Raw genomic sequence first — 23,101 nt, forward strand, 5'->3', positions numbered from 1 at the left:
GCTGTAGTATACTTATTTCTTGGGTAGGATACTGCACAAGTACCTTATTTCTTGTGTAAGATACTGTACAAGTACCTTTTGTTCTAATTTAAAAATGAAATAAATAAATACTTTTATGAAATTTTCTGTTGTGCTAAATTCCTTTACGTCAGGGGTAAGAATTTGTTTTTTTTATCCGGGTGCTATAGTGAAGAAGCACTATATTTTTTATATGTAAGTCATATTGTCATCTTTTCTTGATTCTTTAGTATCCCCCATTTTATTTTCAGACCAAATAATAACTCATAGACATCACGTCTAGAAACCTCTTATTCCTACCATTCTAAATCTAAATTTCAATATTTATTAAGAACTCAATTAATCTGTTCTTGAAATACGTTCTACAATATAATTAGAAATAAAAGCTCAAACATTTTCGACGGCAATATATCTTCATTAACGGCTAGCAATCTTTTTTCGTCGGAAATTACAAACGTATCCATTACTTCTCCGACCTCTTAACAATTCAATATCATCAACATATGATAGTTTAATAAGACCATTCAATTTAGCATAAAAAATGAGAGTAATATTTTCTTTACCATTTAAGAACATTAATTTCTCTATAATCAATTTTCCATCTAAAATTACCTTAAAAGACTCCTTATAGTAATAATTATGCTAAAAATAATTGCCGCAGACGATCAATTTAATATAACCACAAATTCTAAATATTTATTCTTTCCATGTAATTATCTAATTGTTTACATGCTTATTAACTAACCCACTTTTGCAGTAATTCATTTGTCTGAGAGATTTTAAACACTTATAATACTTAAACCTTTGAATTTCTATTAGCTATTTATCAATTTAATTTATTATCAATTTATTAATAAAAAATAATTTTTCTACAAATACTACTTACATAATAGATTCTTTGACCATATATATATATATATATATATATATATATATATATATATTCAAATATGTCTATGCATGTGTATGCATGTGTATGTGTGTATATATATATATGTATATGTGTGTATATTTTTAAATATATTTATATATATATATATTGGCATAGTTATATATACATATATATATAGATAGATATATAGATATATAGATAGATATGTTAATATGCGTGTATATAAGTGTGTGCATATATATATGTATATATATATATATATATTATAAATATTTATTTTTCTCTATCAATATTTGGATAAATAGTCAAATAATTAAATAAAGGTTTTATTTTATTTATACATTTAATTATAACTCCCAGTCTCTTCCACTTTGCGCGATTTATTGTTTCCTCCATCTCCTTGAAATCGTCCATGCTTCCGTTTTTCCCCTTCTCGCCCCTCATTCCTTTCGAATATTTTTCGCCTTGACTGACTTAGCAACACGACTCGTCTGTCTGATCAACGGCAACCCTCACCCAACACTACCTACTAATATTAACTTTCTTTTGTTCTTCCTTTCTTTTTTTTCGTCTTTTTATCCTAACCACCTTTCCCTCCTTTTTTTATTCTTAAATAAGCGCTTAATATGATATTTAATAGTTAGTCTTATTAGAGACTACCTTTTACGCATGAGCGGTCTTTGTAAAAAAAAAATGTAATCTACTGTGATTCAAAGTTTTCAAAATTTCCCGGATAATTATGTATATTTTTAATCGAAATAAAAATATATAACAACTATATTTCATTATTGCCTTTATATGAATTGAACGTCAACCTGACCATTTGGATTTAAAATTTCTGGGAAGGATAATACTTCTGCTTCTGAAGCTACCAAAAATGAACGCAAAGGATTGCTGCCGATTTGCTTTGGATGCATTACGGGAAACTTTTCGTTTTTACTTACACCGCATTAATCTTCTAACAATATGGAACTTATTTTTACCATCGTACTTCTTTCAAGGATTAGTTCTGCATTTGGATACAATTTCTATATCCTTTTTTGCTTTCAACAATAATTCCCTTTCTTTATGTGAATTAAAGGCATTTTATATTTAATATTTTCTCTATCATTTATTTAGCAAAATATTTACCCTTATAACCACTATCTTATGCAGCTTACGACCACAATTTCTGTCCCATTCACGCGTGATAATAAACTGCTACATTACATCTGATGAGCAACACCATTACAATCGCCACATCTAAAGAGAAAGAAGTTCCTATTTTCACTCTCTCCATATTTACTGCTCCCACTTCTACCAGTTGAGATGATGTCAAATTCTATATTTTTCTACGATATTATACTTGCACCGCCATTAACTGGTTTTTACATACGTACCCATAACATGCTCTTTCCATTTTTCGATCTAAAGTCTTTCCTGCCTTATTTCTTATATTGTGATTGGCTGAAGTCTGACCATTCTTATTCACGAGAAACGATATTCGCATCAATAAACAAACGCTAACCTATTATTCAAATATGGCGTCGCAATGTTTACTATTTTCCTCACTGACTACGATTAAATTTTAAATTTTCATAATAACTCCATAACGATCTTTGATCGTAAATTAAAATATAATTCAATAACTAATAACTTAATTTTATAAATTATCATTTTTTAATTATTTACTTACAATACGTATGTGTATGTATTTGTTTACGTATGTTTGTTTATGTGTATGTTCGTGCCTATGTTTGTGTGTTTGTATATAGATACATACATATGTACATCATGTATATAGATACATGTCTCGATGTAAATATGTATATAGGAGAATATAAGCGCTTAGCGTTTTTCACTTCATCATAGTGATAGGGCTCTGCTTTTTCTTTCTCATTTTTCTTCTTTATATATTTTTTCTCTCTCTCGTTTCTCCCATTCCTATTCCCTTTCTTTTCCTTCTTTCTACTGCTTATTGCCATATTCAAAACTTTTTTATTACCCCCCCCTCTCCAAGTCCTTCAGTTTTCTTTGACACGCGACTTGTGGATCATCGTATACACTTGCAAATTCTTTATTTTGACACAAAAATTATTTTATCAACAGACACGCTTAACGAAACTCAGTGTTCAGTTTAAATCACCCTTCCCCACCCACTAAAAAAACTACTGTTCTCATAAAATACGCCCCCTTTAATAATTTCAAATGTATATTGGCAGCTGTCGATGTGAGTCACGCTTATGTCCGAACGATTTTTCAAAAAGGTGAAAAACGACTTCCTCATTTTTATCCTTCATTTTTAGCGTGCCTGCAACTTTTATGGTCTTTTTTTTAAAGAGCTCACTTTCTTTTTTTGCTATAGCATCGAATAGTTCAAGGTCGCCTGACGAAGTCTCATTAACTGAAACAGATGGCTGTTTGTAGCGAACAAATGTAACTGTTTACTTTCGAATAGATTATTAAAAACAAAAAAATTCTCCTGTTATCCAGCATTATCTAACAACGTTGTTGAGTTCATTAGTTCCTACTTTTTAATATTTCAAGCTTGGATATATATATATATATATATATATATATATATATATATATATATATATATATATATATATATATAACTACTTCATTTAATCACACATGAATTAATATACGAAAGTATAAATTTATGTGTAAACTTTAAGTATTCACTTCAACAGTGCTCAATACGTAGGTAGAGCTAGATAGTAAGTTATAAAATATATATAGCCATTAAGCTACGCAGAATATTCCGCGTTTCATCCACGCTAGGATTCACCAGGCTTATGCATTATATATATATATATATATATATATATATATATATATATATATCATCTAACAAATTCCATAAATATTTTATCATTATTATTATTATTATTATTGTTATTATTATTATTATTATTATTATTATTATTATTATTATTATTATTATTATTATTCGGTGATGACTAGTAGTTCTTCCTGCTATTCATCATTATTGATAATTTTCTTTATTTCAATGCGATTCCTCAGCCGGTCAACATATATGACTACTGGACTATTTTCATAATTTCCGACTGTTGGTCTTAAAGGAGCACCTGCTACACCAGAACGTCATTCTTTTTCCCTATGTGTCCGATGAACTGTTTTACTTTAAATTTTATGCTCATTTAACACACACACACACACACACACACACACACACACACACACGCACACACACACGTTTGTTCATCTATTCTTCCAAATATACTTAAACATTGCTCTCGAGTGTAAGTCTCATCTAGCCTGCTTACAAATGAACTTGTAAATACTTAGCTTTCCGGAACATACCCCAGAACACCTTCCATTGTTGGAGAAAAGCAAACACTGAATTTTGTCTAATATCAAATGGTTACATTACAAATTACACATGTTTTATACATTTCAAAAATAATTTTTATTATGAAAATCACTTGTAAGATTTTAGAAAAATATGACCAATATCTTCAAATCCAATGAAACAGAAATTGTACTTTTCCTTAATAATCATTTATATAAAAATATAATTATATTGTGAAATTATGCTATGAATAGTTTAATTAATATGATTCTGGGTGTTTGTTTTATTAAATAAAAACAAGTTTATGGCGTGATTATTTGAAATTATTTTTATTGTTCGTAATCATTATTATTTACCTAAACAGAACACGTTGAACTCGTCCACTGATAACAATATTGAATATGAATGAGAAAAGGAGAAATTATTGGTATAGAAACATAATTTTATTCTTAACTTAAACTCGTTTGACCAGTATTTCTAAAATATATAAGTGAACGTATTAATTTATCTTGCCAGATTTGAAAAGATGGACCTACAAACTGATTTTAAAATGAGCAAAATTTTAGTGGTATTGCTGCATTACGTTATTGGCACTAAAATAACGTGGTTCACTATAGTTCCATTTTAGACGTCTTAAAGTCAGTGATAATAAACTTAAAATAAGCGAGAGGAATAACACCTATTTCAATTCAAAAATGTAAATAGTTTATTCCTTACAACTCCAATTTTATTTGTCTGTAAGTTTATAAACATAACATCCCGCATATCATTGTACATCAACTTAAATGCATACATGTAGCAAACGAAAATCCAAGTCGGACGTTTTGGGGGAGTATTTTCATACTGAACTTTTACGTTCTGCTTGACACTCATGTCGTCTCCCAATTTGGTCATATCCAGCTATAATAGGGATTGATATAACGAGCAAATTTCGACAGTAACAGAGTGAGAAGAAAGAGAGAGAAGAAAGGAGTAAGAGAGTAAGGAGCTCAGGACAGCTGAGCGAGCGAGAGAGAGAGAGAGAGAGAGAGAGAGAGAGAGAGAGAGAGAGAGAGAGAGTTGAGTGTCGATTTGGCACAAATTGTCTCACTGTAGGCAAAGAAAAAAAAAACGAACTCCCCAGATCGGGGCACGTCAACCGCGTTCCTATGTAAGAACTCCCATCTTACTAATTCCCCCGAACATGTAACTGTTGCTGATTATAGACTTCTCCAAAAGAAGAGAGAAAGAAAGTGGATATCAAAGAGAGAGAGAGAGAGAGAGAGAGAGAGAGTGAGAGAGTGGGGGGGATACGAGCTGACATTTGCTATTAATCCCAATGAGACTTATCCAATATTCAAATCTGTTTTTTTTTTAAGGACGAGCAATAGACGCGTTTCTATTCCAGGTATACGAAAAAAGGATATTTCTGTAACGAACTGTTGGCTTGACGCCTTACAAATATATATCTACCCACTTTTTGTTGCAACGGCTTTGTATATTTATACACTTTTTTAAAACTTCATAATTATCTAGTTATGGCAACATAATCCTTGTATCATTGTATAGAACCCAACTAGAGGATTTGATATTTCTTTTTTGGGTGGCTTTCAGAGTTACCGTGCTTTAAATTACAGGACCACAAACTTCAAGTTCGGCGTCATCTCTTGTACGGAGAGTGAAGGACCCAGAAGCTAATCCTTTCCTCGCGCAGATCAATCACGGCCAAACTATTAGATGCGTGAGCTATTTTGAGAACTAGGTAGCAGTTGAACTTTGTCCGGATGTTCCATAATTTCGGATACACCTAGATTTGAACTCTTATACTAGTGAACACCCGTTGGTTTATACTACATATGATGATCACGTGATCGAAAGCGCTCGTAAAATGACCAAAATAAAAGCACTTGGTAACACAATACATAATTTACCAGCTGAGACCAAAAGAATTCTCGCCATCAAGTAAATTACCAGAATGTTTGAAAATAGAGAAAACTCCGTTGTATTTAATCAGACACGCTTGGATAACTATGTCTTGCTCATCTATATTAAAAATCCTTCTGTCTGCTTCTTTGCCTGTCTTTTTCACATTTTCTTGGAAACTACTGGTTCGATCTGACTGAAATTCTGTATGGATATTTGGTATGATAAACAGCAACGGACTTAGTATTATGGTATTTATTCGATGCACAGTTAGAAATTAACAAGGATTCATAAAGAATAGTATTTAATGCAAAAATGAGTACAAATCACATATCACACATCGATTTTGCATAATGCATTCTCTTATAAGTCAGCATGCTATAAATGATGTGATACATAAAGACAGCTTTGACCTGGTAGAATTCACTTTACATTATTATTATTATTATTATTATTATTATGATCATCATCATCATCATCAACAACAACAACAACATTTGATTAAATGTATGTTTTACATGTTGGCGTAGAATGGTGTTAACAATTGACTTTTTAACTTACTTATCGCTGTTCAGGTCTTCATTTATCATCTACTCCCGTTTTCTTTGACGTTCACATAAGCACTGTCATTGCCAATTAAACTGTTCCACATATACCTAACCAAAAACTTTTATCTGTTCTTTCAACGTGTCAAATCCAATGGAATCTATTTTTCTTGATAATACTGCGATCAACGTTATAGATAGCCCTTGCACTGAAGTCATGTTAACGCTTGATGTCAAGAAATAAAGTCTAAATACGAGCGGAAGTCTTCCTATTTTATTAAATCTCGTCCAAAACTGATTGACTTTTTCTTAAAGAGAAATAATTATTTTTCATTTGAACAAGGGCAATTAAAATAAAGAACTTATTGCCTGTGAAATACATTAAAATAAGATATATTTGTACTTTTTAACAAGTTTATTTATTTATTATTAAAATGTTAAATTTAAGTAAACTAAAACTATATGTGCTTTTTTCTTTAAAAGAATTTATTTACTTTTATAGATGAAAATTTATTTACTTTTATAGATGAAAATATTTATTATTGAACAAATGTTCAGATGAGTTCATTTATTATTATGGTGAATTATTTTTTTCTTTTTAACTGATTTAATGTTTACTTCTTCATTTAAAAAAGTAAAAATGTAAACAAAATTTTTTAGTTTTAAACCAAAAACGTTTCTAACGCGTTTCTGGTATATCAAAGAAAATTTTGACCTGCCCATTTATAATGTATGCTTATCAACAACTACTTGGTCTTCTGCACATACCATTATTATGGATTTTTATTTAAACTATGTTTTAGTGAAAAGAAAAACGTATGCAAAACATGTATACATAAAAAATGAAAGCGTCTTAAAAAACAAGTAGGTGTTAGCCATAACAGAACATAAAACAAAAAATAGCTGAAGTTCACAAAATGGTTATTATACTCTAAAATGTAATATATAATGTACTCCTATTACAAATGCTTCATTCAACCCAATGATAACTAGACTAATAATTGCCTGATGAATTCTTTTATTAGAAGGAAACAAATTGTGTAGCTCACTTGCTATAAGTGTATATTTTGACACTATTATATGTACTCACAAATGCTTATATATTTATATATTATCATGGTTCGTTCTCATTAGGAAAATAGTATATTTATGGGAAAAATTAACGTCTATTTTAAAAAGCATAAACATGCCTTATAATTTTCTTTTAACAAAACGTCGTAGTTTTAAGATTGAAAGAAAATAATATAAATATGAATACATGTTTTTAAATATAATTCATGCAATTCGCGGAAAAAGCGACTTTTATGAAAGAAAAAGCTTAGAAAGAAAACCAAAGATGTAATCATGTTGCTAAAATCTGTAAAATACTTTGCAATAAAAAACGTCTAGTATCAAATCTGGTTTCTATTATCAAATCTGACTTCAAACATGACATCATTTTTGTACAAGAGTCTTAGTCTATATTTCCGTAGGTTCTGCTAATACTACTTTGATTTTACCTTCCTTTGAAAGCATAGAATCTAAGCTTGTCTTGATAAGTGTCAATCTCATATCATTTCTTTCATGCAACTTCTCACTGGGCAAGTTCCATTTTTATACATAACTCACTGTGTAACCCGCTTGATAGACTTTTGTCTTAATTGACAAGGGAAACCAACTACTGGTTGTTATGTCATTATACTAGAAGCAGTTTCTTTTTTTAAGCTAATGTAGTTTACTTGTGTGTAATTATACATATATATTATATAAATCAAAATTAATTTGTTAATGCCATTTTATTCATTTAAAGTTTTTTTTATTTGTTTTCACTTTTTACTTCATTAAATACAGTTGTATTTCTGAAGCATTACGTTATTTATGAAAAAAAAAACTTCCCCTTGTCAAGCGTTTATATTTGCTGTTTTTCAAGCTCTACCATATGCCAATAATATAGTCAGCTTTGATGACATTGGATCAAGTTTGCAGCGAGTATATGCTACAACAAAAACATCAAAGTGATAAGAAATACAAATCTCTTTCCATTAATTATGTATTGGTTCGATTTTATTAATTGTGTTTAGAATAATTTGATTAGTGTTTATTTTATTTATTTATTATGGTCTGTTATTTTTATGTCCATACAAATAAAAGTTGGACTGAAAAGACTAAAAGGAAAAGGAAAATAGTGATCTTATTCAGTAAAAGTTATATATCTTTGTTAAAATCCGATTATTCCTATCTCAATTAAGATTGGTTGCACACATGATGCAAAAACATCATATCCGTCATTCTAGTACAAAACAACACGTGAGATGAAAAAATAGAAATACTTAAGAAGAGGAGGTTTTTCACGAAATATTCATAAATACAACAGTACGAAAAGAAGTGAACATTGGAAACAAATAAGAGTTTTTTAATAAATAAAAATTAGTAAACTGTAACTTATTTGGGATCATCCTACTTACAGCATGACATATAACCATTTTGTTAATAGCTTCTAAAACCCCTCTCTTAGACAGTTATATATATATATATATCTATATATATATATATATATATATATATATATATATATATATATAAAATGTAAAGTTGGTTCGTTCTAAACGAATGAAACTATATTTCTACGTTACCAATTTATTTGAAATTTTCAGACAACCCATCTTTAGAGTCGAGGTATGTTTTTAAAATAAATTTACCTTGCGAATTATTAAAATATTAAAATATTAAATAAAATAAATATATTTTTTTAACCGTTACTGCGAATCTGTTCGGTTGATAAAACTGAACTTCCGGTTCGATTCATTTCACAGCCACGAATTGACGAAAGATTTCATTTTCTGTTAACTCGATAAGTAAAAAAAAAAACAAACAAAAACATAATTCATTTGTTTATCTTCCAAATTTTTTAATTTACACATTTTTCTTCATTATATAAGGCAAAAAAAAAGTTTGTCGATTGCTTTTTGAGTTTTTTTTTGTTGCACCGCCAAAAATGGCCGAAAAATCAAGTTGTTGTTGTTTTTTAAAACGAAATTACATTTATTAAAATCTATTATTTCTGAGTAACTTTTTTTTCCAGAAAGATAAACCCCTTACTTTTATCGTACGGAAAACAGAATAATGTAAAACTCTTTCTACTATTTTTAATTAAATTTTAAATGCTGTTCATTCCGAAAGCCGTTTTAACATGAGGAAGTTAGGGTGTTTATAATATGCTGGGGCGAGTCGTAAAATTAACGAAGTTGCTATCTATTATTTATTGTAAAAATTGCTTGAAATTTATTTATTTGACAAGAAAAAATTACATTTTGGTAGTCCTTGGGCGTTGAGTTCCATGTCGACCAGCAGAAAAAAATAATAGTCGCTCCCTTAGTCCCCCGCCTCACCCCACACGTAACATATTTTATTTACTGACGTTGCCGTAACTAAACGATTATTTGTCACATTTACAAACATTTATTTATTTATTTATTTTGAAAAAAGTTTTACTTTTTATGAATATTAAAAGAAAAATGGGTACTCATGCAGAGAGAGATCCATGCTAAAATAATAACGCTATTATTTAAAAAGCCATTCTTAACATGGGGAGGGGAGGGTGTTTTGTACCTATTCTATACTTTAACCTTGCAATTGAATAAAAAACACGATTTAAAAATAGCGCAGATCACTCTCTGCATTAGCACCGAAAAATGTTACTAAGCATTTATTAATAATTTCTCACTTTTACAAACATTTGATTTTAAATATCTTTTTAAATGACGACTTTTATCGACTTTTTTTTTTTAAATATCCCCCCCAAATGGTGTTTATTCCGAAATCCGTTGTTAACATGGAGAGGTTGAGGGTGTTTATTCTGAAAGCCGTTATTAACATTTGTGGAGGTGGACCTAATGTAAATAAATAAATAAATAAATAAATTAAAAAAAACTAAATCATTTACTGATAACTTCTCACTTTTACAAATATTTTTTTAATTTACATGCGCGGCTGAACAAATTGTTGAATAGTGCGTAAACAAAACGTTTTTGCAATAAACATGCGGGATAATTTTTTGGGTAAATATTTACATTTAGGTCAACCTCCACAAATTTCTTTTTTAAATGACGACTTTTATTGATAAATAAATTTACTTCTCCGCAACTTTTATTGATAAATAAATCTACTTCTCTGCCACGGGCACTGAACCCCTCCTTTTTTTAAATAGTATTTTCGGGTGGGTATACTGACAACAAATCTCAGTTAAATTTTGCAAATAGCCCCCCCCCCTCCAAAAATGGTGTTTATTCCGGAAGCTGTTCTTAATATGAGGAGGTTGGGGGGTGGGTGGTTCCAAGGTGGACCTAATCTAAAAATAAAAACAAAACAAAAAACAAGTTTTTTATGCGCACATAAGCAACTATATTTTAATCACTTTTTCTTTTTACTTTCTTTATTTAAAAATTAGTAAATTTCAATGAATAGAATAATAAATCATTTATCATGAATATGTGTTTTTGGTTTTGTGTTGAATGAAACTTTTTTTTTTCATTACAACAATAATGAACCAATTTAAATCTTCCGGCATGCGTTTAAGGGTTACGAAATTATCAATAAATCGTTTAGTTACTAAGCCAACGTCAGTAAATAAAAAAAAAAAACGTTACGTGCGCATGCATTAGCCTTGATTAGGGAGGGCCTAAGGGAGCGACCATTAAATAATTATGCTGGTCGCCATGGAACTCAACGCCCAAGGAGAACCTAAAGTGGCACTTATGCACTTATGTTATCATGCTATTTTTTAAAATAGTATTTTCATGTTAAATTCAAATTTTACAATATGTTTTTCTTTTATTAATTTGTTAAGTGAAAGTACAGATAACCCTGTCGGTTTCTAATGTGAGGAAAATCTAGCCCCCCCCAAAAAAAAGGGGTACTCTGGATAATAACAAAGCATTAAAATTGCCTCAGTCTCGAAATATTTCTTCTCTACTGAACGAGGAAAAAACGGTGAAGTGTAGTTCACCTTCTGTTTCTCTCCCTCTCTCTCTTCCTCTCTTAATATCTCTCTCTATCCATCTCTCCCTTTCCCTCTCTCAATCTATCTTTCTCTCTATATAACCCTCTCCATCTCTCTTTCAGCCCTTTCTCTCTCTAACTCCCTCTATCTCTCTCCTTTCCTCTGTCTCATCCCTCTCTGTTTCTAACTCTCCCCCTCTCTCTGTTTATCTATCAATCCTTTTATCTCTCTATCTCCTTCTCTTTCTCTATTTTCCTCTCACTGTCTCTTTTCTATCTATATATCTTCCTCTCTATCTGTCCATCTCTAATCCCTCATCCTATTTTAGTCTCATAAATTAATTACAGTGAATAAGGCATTGTCAAAACATGGATAAATCCTATTTTAGTCACCTAATTTACTGACTGTGAGAATAGAAGTTATTTGGAAATTACTACTACCTTGAACAGCATCAGAAGTAACTGGTAAAACCTTTCTAATTAAATTGATTTTGGCAGCCATTTGGTAACAAAATGACATAGCCTTAGCCCTTGCTGCATGAGGAATACCTGCGACCTTGCTGCCAAGTAGAAGAATTATTTATTCTACTTTAAAACATTCAATTTATCAAAAATCTCATGTTCGACATCTCAAAAACATCCAATATGGGGAAAAATATTGCAGAAATGCAAAAATATTGTCTAGGATGAATGCACAATAGTACGCAAAATTTACTTCTCCGCAACTTTTATTGATAAATAAATCTACTTCTCTGCCACGGGCACTGAACCACTCTTTTTTTAAAATAGTATTTTCGGGTGGGTATGCTGACAAAAAATATCAGTTAAATTTTGCAAATAGTCCCCCCCTCCAAAAATGGTGTTTATTCCGGAAGCTGTTCTTAAGATGAGGAGGTTGGGGGGTGATTCCAAGGTGGACCTTATCTAAAAATAAAAACAAAACAAAAAACAAGTTTTTTATGCGCACATAAGCAACTATTTTTTCATTAACTTTTTTTTTTAACTTTTTTTATTTAAAAATTAGTAAATTTCAATGAATAGAATAATAAATCATTTATCATGAATACGTGTTTTTGGTTTTGTGTTGAATGAAACTTTTTTTTTCATTACAACAATAATGAACCAATTTAAATCTTCCGGCATGCGTTTAAGGGTTACGAAATTATCAATAAATCGTTTAGTTACTAAGCCAACGTCAGTAAATAAAAAAATGTTACGTGCGCATAAATTAGCCTTGACTAGGGGGAGGCTAAGGGAGCGACCATTAAATAATTATGCTGGTCGCCATGGAACTCAACGCCCAAGGAGAACCTAAAGTGGCACTTATGCACTTATGTTATCATGCTATTTTTTAAAATAGTATTTTCATGTTAAATTCAAATTTTACAATATGTTTTTCTTTTATTAATTTGTTAAGTGAAAGTACAGATAACCCTGTCGGTTTCTAATGTGAAGAAAATCTAGTCCCCCCCCCCAAAAAAAGGTGTACTCTGGATAATAACAAAGCATTAAAATTGCCTCAGTCTCGAAATATTTCTTCTCTACTGAACGAGGAAAAAAACGGTGAAGTGTAGTTCACCTTCTGTTTCTCCCCCTCTCTCTTCCTCTCTTAATATCTCTCTCTCTTACCATCTCTCCCTTTTCCTGCCTCAATCTATCTTTCTCTCTATATCACCCTCTCCATCTCTCTTTCAGCCCTTTCTCTCTCTAACTCCCTCTATCTCTCTCCTTTCCTCTGTCTCATCCCTCTTTGTTTCTAACTCTCCCCCTCTCTCTGTTTATCTATCAATCCCTTTATCTCTCTATCTCCTTCTCTTTCTCTATTTTCCTCTCACTGTCTCTTTTCTATCTATATATCTTCCTCTCTATCTGTCCATCTCTAATCCCTCATCCTATTTTAGTCTCATAAATTAATTACAGTGAATAAGGCGTTGTCAAAACATGGATAAATCCTATTTTAGTCACCTAATTTACTGACTGTGAGAATAGAAGTTATTTGGAAATTACTGCTACCTTGAACAGCACCAGAAGTAACTGGTAAAACCTTTCTAATTAAATTGATTTTGGCAGCCATTTTGGTAACAAAAATACATAGCCTCAGCCCTTGCTGCATGAGGAATACCTGCGACCTTGCTGCCAAGTAGAAGAATTATTTATTCTACTTTAAAACATTCAATTTATCAAAAATCTCATGTTCGACATCTCCAAAACATCCAATATGGGGAAAATATTGCAAAAATGCAAACTTATTGTTTAGGATGAATGCACAATGGTACGCAAAAAATCACTTGAGGCTCTTGGTCAATCCTTGCAATATTTGCGTGGCAATGTCAGACCATTTGTGAACGCAGTAATATTGCTTGCAAGAGATTTCAGACAAATGTTACCTGTTATTCTTCAATCAACACCAGCAGATGAAATAAATGCTTTCCTCAAATACTCTACTTTTTTGTTCCATGTGAAGACATTAAACTTAACTCAAAATATGCATATCCAGTTGCAGACTGTTCGATCCGCACAAAAACTTTTGCATCACTTGTGGGAAATTGGGTACAAAAAGTGCCAGCTGATCAGAGTTAAGGGCAAAATTCTTTGACTTTTAACTACTATAATTTCTGTAATTTTATTTCATCAAAAGAATAGTTAGTTTAAAAGGTTTATGCAGATATTCAAATTATAAGAATTCCATTTGACTGAGTGAATGAGCTATTCTTGCAGCTCAATACAAAGATTCCCATGAACTTGACGCTATTATTTAATATAAAATTCCAAGTGAGGTAGTCAAATACAAATCCATCGACACTGTTGTGAAAGCAGATAAAGTGGTTAATTATCCAACATATATATTTGCCAGGGATGCCACCACATGTATTGCAACTGAAATTTGGTGTACTAATTATCATGTTGTGAAATATAAACCAATCCAAGCTTTGCACTGGCACATAGCTTGCAGTAAAAAAAAATTAACAAACAATATCATAGAAACAACAATCTTAACAGGACCTTTCACAGATGAATATATCTTCATTCCATGCATTCCTATGATTCCACCGGATACATCATTACACTTTAAGAAATTGAACTTTCCAATTTTATTGTCATTCGCAATAACCATCAACAAAGCACAGGGAACAATCTTTACAATTGTGGGCCTTACAGTTACACACTGATTGTTTTTTTCACATGGACAATTTATATTACGTATTCAAGAGTCACCAAACCGGAAAATCTCTATATCAGCTAAGAAAATGGAACAACAAAAACTATGTACCCATGCAAAATGGAAAATTGAACCTATAAGAAACATGCTTTTTCTCATTTTGGAACTTTTGAGCCACAGCAACGTGTGGCAGGGTACAGCTAGTATATATATATATATATATATATATATATATATATATATATATATATATATATATATATATATATATATAGGAAATGAAGTTACCAAAAATTACTGATGGTAGCTCCAGTTTTTAAACATACATTTTTCCTTCGGAGGAACCACGTTTTAATATATGTGTGTGTGTGTGTGCGTGTTACATCACCCCCTTAAAAGTTATGTTGTTGGTGTATATAAGTATATTACAAAATTGATTAGTCAACCCGAGATAATACCGCTGGAGAAGAGGATCGCATATGCCAAGCAAATGGTCGACCGATATTATCATCAAATATGCTAGGAGTAAATTTGTTACAACTCCAACTATCATAATATTACACCCAGTAATAGTAATATGAGACTAACTAGTCTAGGAAGGCTTGAAAGTCTATTTTTCTCTACTATTCCACTCACGACGAGGGAACAAATAGCATTAAATTCATTTTACTTTCTCTTTTTGTTCTACAACTATGACGACAAATTTTTCTTTCTGGCATGTTTTTTTAGTATTAGTATTAGTAAAATAATAATAATAATAGTAGTAGTAAGCACGTTTTAAATGAAATGCTTGTAGCAGATGTATTATTATTATTAAACTAGAATTATATATGTATACGGCTTAATGGCTCCTATTACCAAAAGATACAATTACAAATTTTGCATATTCGGATGCAATATCATCCTAACGATGTTTTGATAAAAATATTGTAATATTTATTCGGTTGCGAATAGCATAATTTAATTAGCTCATTTGAAGACAGAAAAGTATTTTTTCATACTCATTCCTTAAACTCGTCGGAATAACAGATTAGAAGTAGGTCAAACAGAATGTTACTGATGATGACACTTTTTTATTTCTGATATCAAACCATTCTCTAAAAAGAGATAAGAAACAGACGGAGGATCAGTCCGAGTGAAAGATGTGCTAAATATATAACGTGAAAATGTGTAAAGTGAAACAGATAATTAGATAGAAAGATAGATAGACATATAGATAAATAGATAGATAGATAGATAGTATGATGAGAAGTGAGGGACGAGTGACAGGTTTTAAAAAATCTTAGTGTTTTAAGTCATGTTTCTGAATTTTTATGATTATTTGTATTATTTGAATTATTAGTATTATTTATATTATTCGTATTATTTTTATTATTTGTATTATTCGTATTATTTGTATTATTTGTATTATTTGTATAATTTGTATTATTTTCACTATTTGTATTATTTGTATTATTTCTATGATGTTTATTATTTGTATTATTTGTATTATTTTTATTATTTTTATTGTTTGCATTATTTGTATTATTTGTATTATTTGTACTATTTGCATTATTTGTATTATTTGCATTATTTATATTATTTGTATTATTTGCATTATTTGTATTATTTGTATTATTTGTATTATTTGTACTATTTGCATTATTTGTATTTTTGTATTATTTGCATTATTTGTACTATTTGCATTATTTGTATTTTTGTATTATTTGTATTATTTGCATTATTTGTATTATTTGCATTATTTGTATTATTTGCATTATTTGTATTATTTGCATTATTTGTACTATTTGCATTATTTGTATTTTTGTATTATTTGCATTATTTGTACTATTTGCATTATTTGTATTATTTGCATTATTTGTATTATTTGCATTATTTGTATTATTTGCATTATTTGTATTTTTGTATTATTTGTATTATTTGCATTATTTGTATTATTTGCATTATTTGTATTATTTGCATTATTTGTATTTTTGTATTATTTGTATTATTTGCATTATTTGTATTATTTGCATTATTTGTATTTTTGTATTATTTGTATTATTTGCATTATTTGTATTATTTGCATTATTTGTATTTTTGTATTATTTGTATTATTTGCATTATTTGTATTATTTGCATTATTTGTATTTTTGTATTATTTGTACTATTTGCATTATTTGTATTTTTTGTATTATTTGTATTATTTGTATTATTTTTATTATTTTTATTATTTTTATTATTTGCATTATTTGTATTATTTTTATTATTTTTATTATTTGCATTATTTGTATTATTTTTATTATTTTTATTATTTGCATTATTTGTATTATTTTTATTATTTTTGTTATTTGCATTATTTGACTATTTGCATTATTTGTATTTTTTGTATTATTTGTATTATATGTATTATTTGCATTATTTATATTATTTGTATTATTTGTATTATTTTTATTATTTTTATTATTTGCATTATTTGTATTATTAGTATTATTTTTATTATTTTTATTATTTTTATTATTTGTATTATTTGTATTATTTTTATTATTTGCATTATTTGTATTATTTGTATTATTTTTATTATTTGCATTATTTGTATTATTTTTATTATTTTTGTTATTTGCATTATTTGTACTATTTGCATTATTTGTATTTTTTGTATTATTTGTATTATATGTATTATTTGCATTATTTGTATTATTTGTATTATTTGTATTATTTTTATTATTTTTATTATTTGCATTATTTGTATTATTAGTATTATTTTTATTATTTTTATTATTTTTATTATTTGTATTATTTGTATTATTTTTATTATTTGAATTATTTGTATTATTTTTATTATTTGCATTATTTGTATTATTTGTATTATTTTCATTATTTGTATTATTTGTATTATTTTTATTATTTTTATTAGTTTCATTATTCGTATTATTTGTATTATTTGCATTATTTGTATTATTTTTATTATTTGTATTATTTTTATTATTTTTATTATTTTTATTATTTTTATTATTTGAATTATTTGTATTATTTTTATTATTTTTATTATTTTTATTATTTGCATTATTTGTATTATTTTTATTATTTTTGTTATTTGCATTATTTGTATTATTTGCATTATTTGTACTATTTGCATTATTTGTATTTTTTGTATTATTTGTATTATTTGGATTATTTGCATTATTTGTATTATTTTTATTATTTTTATTACTTTTATTATTTTTATTATTTTATTATTTTTATTATTTTTATTATTTGTATTATTTGTATTCTTTTTATTATTTTTATTATTGTTATTATTTTTTATTATTTGCATTGTTTGTATTATTTGTATTATTTGCATTATTTGTATTATTTTTATTATTTGCATTATTTGTATTATTTTTATTATTTTTATTATTTGAATTATTTGTATTATTTTTATTATTTTTATTATTTGCATTATTTGTATTATTTGTATTATTTTTGTTATTTGCATTATTTGTACTATTTGCATTATTTGTTTTTTTTTGTATTTTTTGTATTAATTGGATTATTTGCATTATTTGTATTATGTTTATTATTTTTATTATTTTTATTATTTTTATTATTGTTATTATTTTTATTATTTGCATTATTTGTATTATTTGCATTATTTTTATTATTTTTATCATTTTTATAATTTTTTATTGTTTTTATTTTTTTTATTATTTGCATCATTTGCATTATTTGTATTATTTGCATTATTTGCATTATTTGGATTATTTGGATTATTTGGATTATTTGGATTATTTGGATTATTTGCATTGTTTGGATTATTTGGATTATTTGGATTATTTGCATTATTTGGATTATTTGGATTATTTGGATTATTTGCATTATTTGCATTGTTTGGATTATTTGGATTATTTGCATTATTTGGATTTTTTGTATTATTTGTATTATTCGCATTATTTGCATTACTTGGATTATTCATATTATTTTTATTAATTTTATTATTTTTTATTTGTATTCTAAGTATTATTTTTATAATAAATATTAATTGTACTATTTTTAAATTTTTTGTGTGTATTCTATATATTATATTTATAATTAATATTATTTGTATTATTTTTATTTTTTGTATTATTTGTATTAATTTAGTTTTCGTATTATTGTTATTTTTTGTATTATTTTTATCGTTTTAATCATTTGTATTATTTCTATTTTTTGTACAATTTGTATTTTTTATCATTTTATTATTTGTAAAGTTTGTATAAGTTCTATTATTTCTATTATATTTTTGATTGTTATAGTTTGTATTACTTGAATATTTGGATAATTTGTCTTTTTTATCTTATTCGTATTATTTCTCTAATTTGTATTATTCGTATTATTAGTATTATGCTAGTAGTTGTATGATTTTTATTATTTATATTATTTTATTATTGTGTTTTTTTTTATTATTTGTATTATTTATATTATATTTATTATTAATATTATTTTTATTATTTGAATTATATTTATTTTTCGTATAATTTGTAATATTTCTATTATTTGTAATATTTGTATTTCGTGTATAATTTTAATTTTTATTTTTGTTATTTGTATTATTTTACTTATTTTAGAAATTTATATTTTTTATTATTTTAATATTTGCATTATTTTTATTATTTTTATTATTTTCATAATATTTGTTGTTCGTATTATTTGTATTATTGTATTATTTGTATTGTTTTTATTATTTGTAATATATGTATTTGACTGTCTTATTTTTATTATTTGTTTTTTTTCTTATTTTTACTATTTTTATTATTCGTTTTGTTTGTATAATTTGTATAATTTGTATTGTTTGTATTATTTTTGTTGTTTTTATTATTTGTATTATTTGTATTTTTCATATTATTTGTATTAGTTATATTATTTTTATTATTTGTATTATTTTTATTTTTATTATTTTATTATCTTTATTACTTTTATTATTTGAGTTATGTTTATTATTCGTATCATTTGTAATATTTCTATTATTTGTATTATTTGTATTCCGTGTATTATTTTTATTTTTGTTATTATTTGTATTAGTTAAATTATTTTAATTATTTGTATGTTTTATTTTTTTAAAGATTTGTATTATTTGTATTATTTTTATAATATTTATTATTCGTATTATTTGTATTATTTGTGTTATTTTTATTATTTCTATTAGTTTTTATTTCTATTATTTTATTATTTCTATTATTTTTCAGTTCTATTTTGTTTATTATGTGTGACATTTGTATGATATCTAATATTTGTATTATATTTATTATTTGTATTGTTTTTGTAGTATATGTATGTTTTGTCTTATTCTATTATTTGTATTTTTTATCTCGTTTTTCTTATTTTTATTCCTTTTGTTTGCATAATGTGTATTATTTTATTATTTGTATTATTTTTATTGTTTTTATTATTTGTATTATTTGTATTATCCGTATTATTTGTATTAGTTATATTATTTGCATGTTGTTTATTTTTTTAGTATTTGCAATATTTGTATTATTTGTGTGATGCGTAATATTTGTATTATTGGTATTATTTTTAATGATTTTATTATATGGATTAATTGTTTATTTTTATTATTTCTATTGTTCGTCTTATTTTTATTATTTGTATTATTTGTATTATTCGTATTATTCGTTGATTTGTATTATTTTTATTATTTTTATTATTTTTATTATTCGTATAATTTGTAATATTTGTATTATTTGTATTATTTGGATTGTATAGGTTATTTGTATTATTTGTATTATTTGTATTATTCGTATTATTTGTATTGTTTAGATCATTTTTATTATTTTGATTATTTGCTTTATTTAGATTATTTGTATTAATCGTATTATTTTTATTATTCGGATTATTTGAATTATTTCGATTATTTATATTATTTGTATTTTTTGTATTATTTTTATTATTCGTATCATTCGTATTATTTGTATTATTTTGACTGTTTGAATTATGTTTATTCTTCCTATTATTTATATGTTTTATTATATGTGTATTATTTTGATTATTTATATTATTTGTATTATTAATATTATTTGTATTTTCGTATTCTTTATTATTTGTATTAAGTTAATTATTCGTATTATTTGTATTATTATTATTGTTTGTATTATTTGTATTATTTTATTATTTGTATTATTTGTATTATTTGTATTATTTTAATTATGCTTATTACTATCGCATTGCTTGTAATATTTGCATTATGTGTATTATTGTTATTCGTCTTATTTGTATTAATCGTATTCTTTGTATTATTTTTATTTTTTATTATTTGTATTTTTTTTATTATTTGTATTATTTGAATCATTTGTATTATTTGCATTCTTAATAATTTTCGTCTTATTTGTATCATTTTTTTATTATTTTATTATTAGTATTATTTTTAATATTTGTATTATTCGTATTATTTTTATAATTCGTATTATTCGTATTATTTGTATTAATTTTATTATTGCCATTATTTTTATTATTTTTATTATTCATGCTATTTGTATTATTTGTAGTATCTGTATTATTTTTATTATTTTTTAATCTTTTAATTTTTATAATTTGTATTCTATTTTATTTGTATTATTTTATTATCTGTATTCTTCGTATTATTTTATAATTTTTGTAATGTTTATTATTTTTAATCTTTGGATTCTTTTGATGTTTTAAATTATTTGTATTATTTTATTATTTTTATTATTTGTATTATTTATATTATTTGTATTATGTATAATATTTGTATTGATTTTATTATTTGTATCATTCGTATTATTTTTTCTAATTTGTCTTATTTGTATACTTAGTATTTATGTCATATTCATATTATTTGTATTATTTTTATTTTTTATTATTTGACTTTTTTGTATTATTATTATTTTTGTATTATTTTTGTTGTTGTATTATTTTGTATTCTTATTAATTTGTTTATATTATTTTTATTCCTTGTATTATTTTACTTTTTGCGTTATTTGTATTATTTTTATTATTTTTATTAATGTTTATTATTCGTATAATTTGTATGAATGGGATTATTTGTATAATTTGTATTTTTGCACTATTTGTATTATTTTTATTATTTATATTATATTTTATTTATATTATTGTTATTATTTGTAATAATTATATGATTTCTATTATTTGTTTTATGTTTAGTATTTGTATAGTTTGTATTATTTGAAATTTTTGTATTATTTGTCTCATTTTTAGTATTTTTAATAATGGTATTATTTTCATTATTATGTAATATGTTATTATTCGTATTAGTCATATTATTTGTATAATTTGCATTATACGTATTATTTGTATTATTTGTATTATTTTTGTATTATTTTTATTATTTGTATTATTTTTTTGTATTATTGGTATTATTTATATTATTTGTATTATTTGCAGTATTTGTATTATTTTGTTATGTTACTTATTCGTACTATTTGTATTTCTTGTATATTCTGTATTATTAGAATTTTTATTATTATTATTTTTTATTGGTTTTGTTATTTGGATTTTTGCATTATTTTTATTATTTGTATTATTTGTATTATTTGTAGTATTTGCACTATTTGTATTATTTTTAATATTTTTATTATGTTTATTATTAGTATTATTAGTATTGTTCGTATTATTAGTATTATTTGTATTATCTGTTTTATTTTTTATTCGTATTTTTGTATTATTTGTATTATTTTATTATTTGTATTATTTTTATTATTTTTATAATTTGTATGATTTATATTGTTTGTATTATGTTTATTATATGTGTTATTTATATTATTTGTGGTATCTGTATTGTTTTTATTATATGTATTATTGGTAATTTTTATTATTCGTATATTCGTACTATTTGTATTATTTTATTATTTGTATTATTTTTACTACATTTATTATTCGTAGTATTTGTTTTATTTGTATTATTTTTATTATTTGTATTATCCGTATCATTTATGTTATTTGTATTATCTGTATTATTCGTATTAGTTTTATTATTGGTATCATTTGTATTATTTGTATTATTGATATTATTTGTATTATCCGTATTATTTCTATTATTTGTATTATTTGTGTTTTTTATTATTCGTAGTATTTTTATTATTTGTATTGTTCAAATTATTAGTATAATCTTTATTATTCGTATTATTTGTATTATTTTTATTATTGGTATCATTGTTATGATTTTTATTATTTGTATTATTTATATTATTTGTATTATCCGTATTATACTTAGTATTCTTATTTTTGGTATTATTTGTATTAATTTATTTTTTGTATTATTTTTATTTTTTGTATTATTTGTATTGTTTATATTATTTTTATCATGTGTATTATTTGTTTTATTTGTGGGG

This window comes from Euprymna scolopes, chromosome 30 (assembly GCF_053919585.1).
Source record: "Euprymna scolopes isolate OS-2025 chromosome 30, ASM5391958v1, whole genome shotgun sequence".
NCBI classification, from domain to species: domain Eukaryota; kingdom Metazoa; phylum Mollusca; class Cephalopoda; order Sepiida; family Sepiolidae; genus Euprymna; species Euprymna scolopes.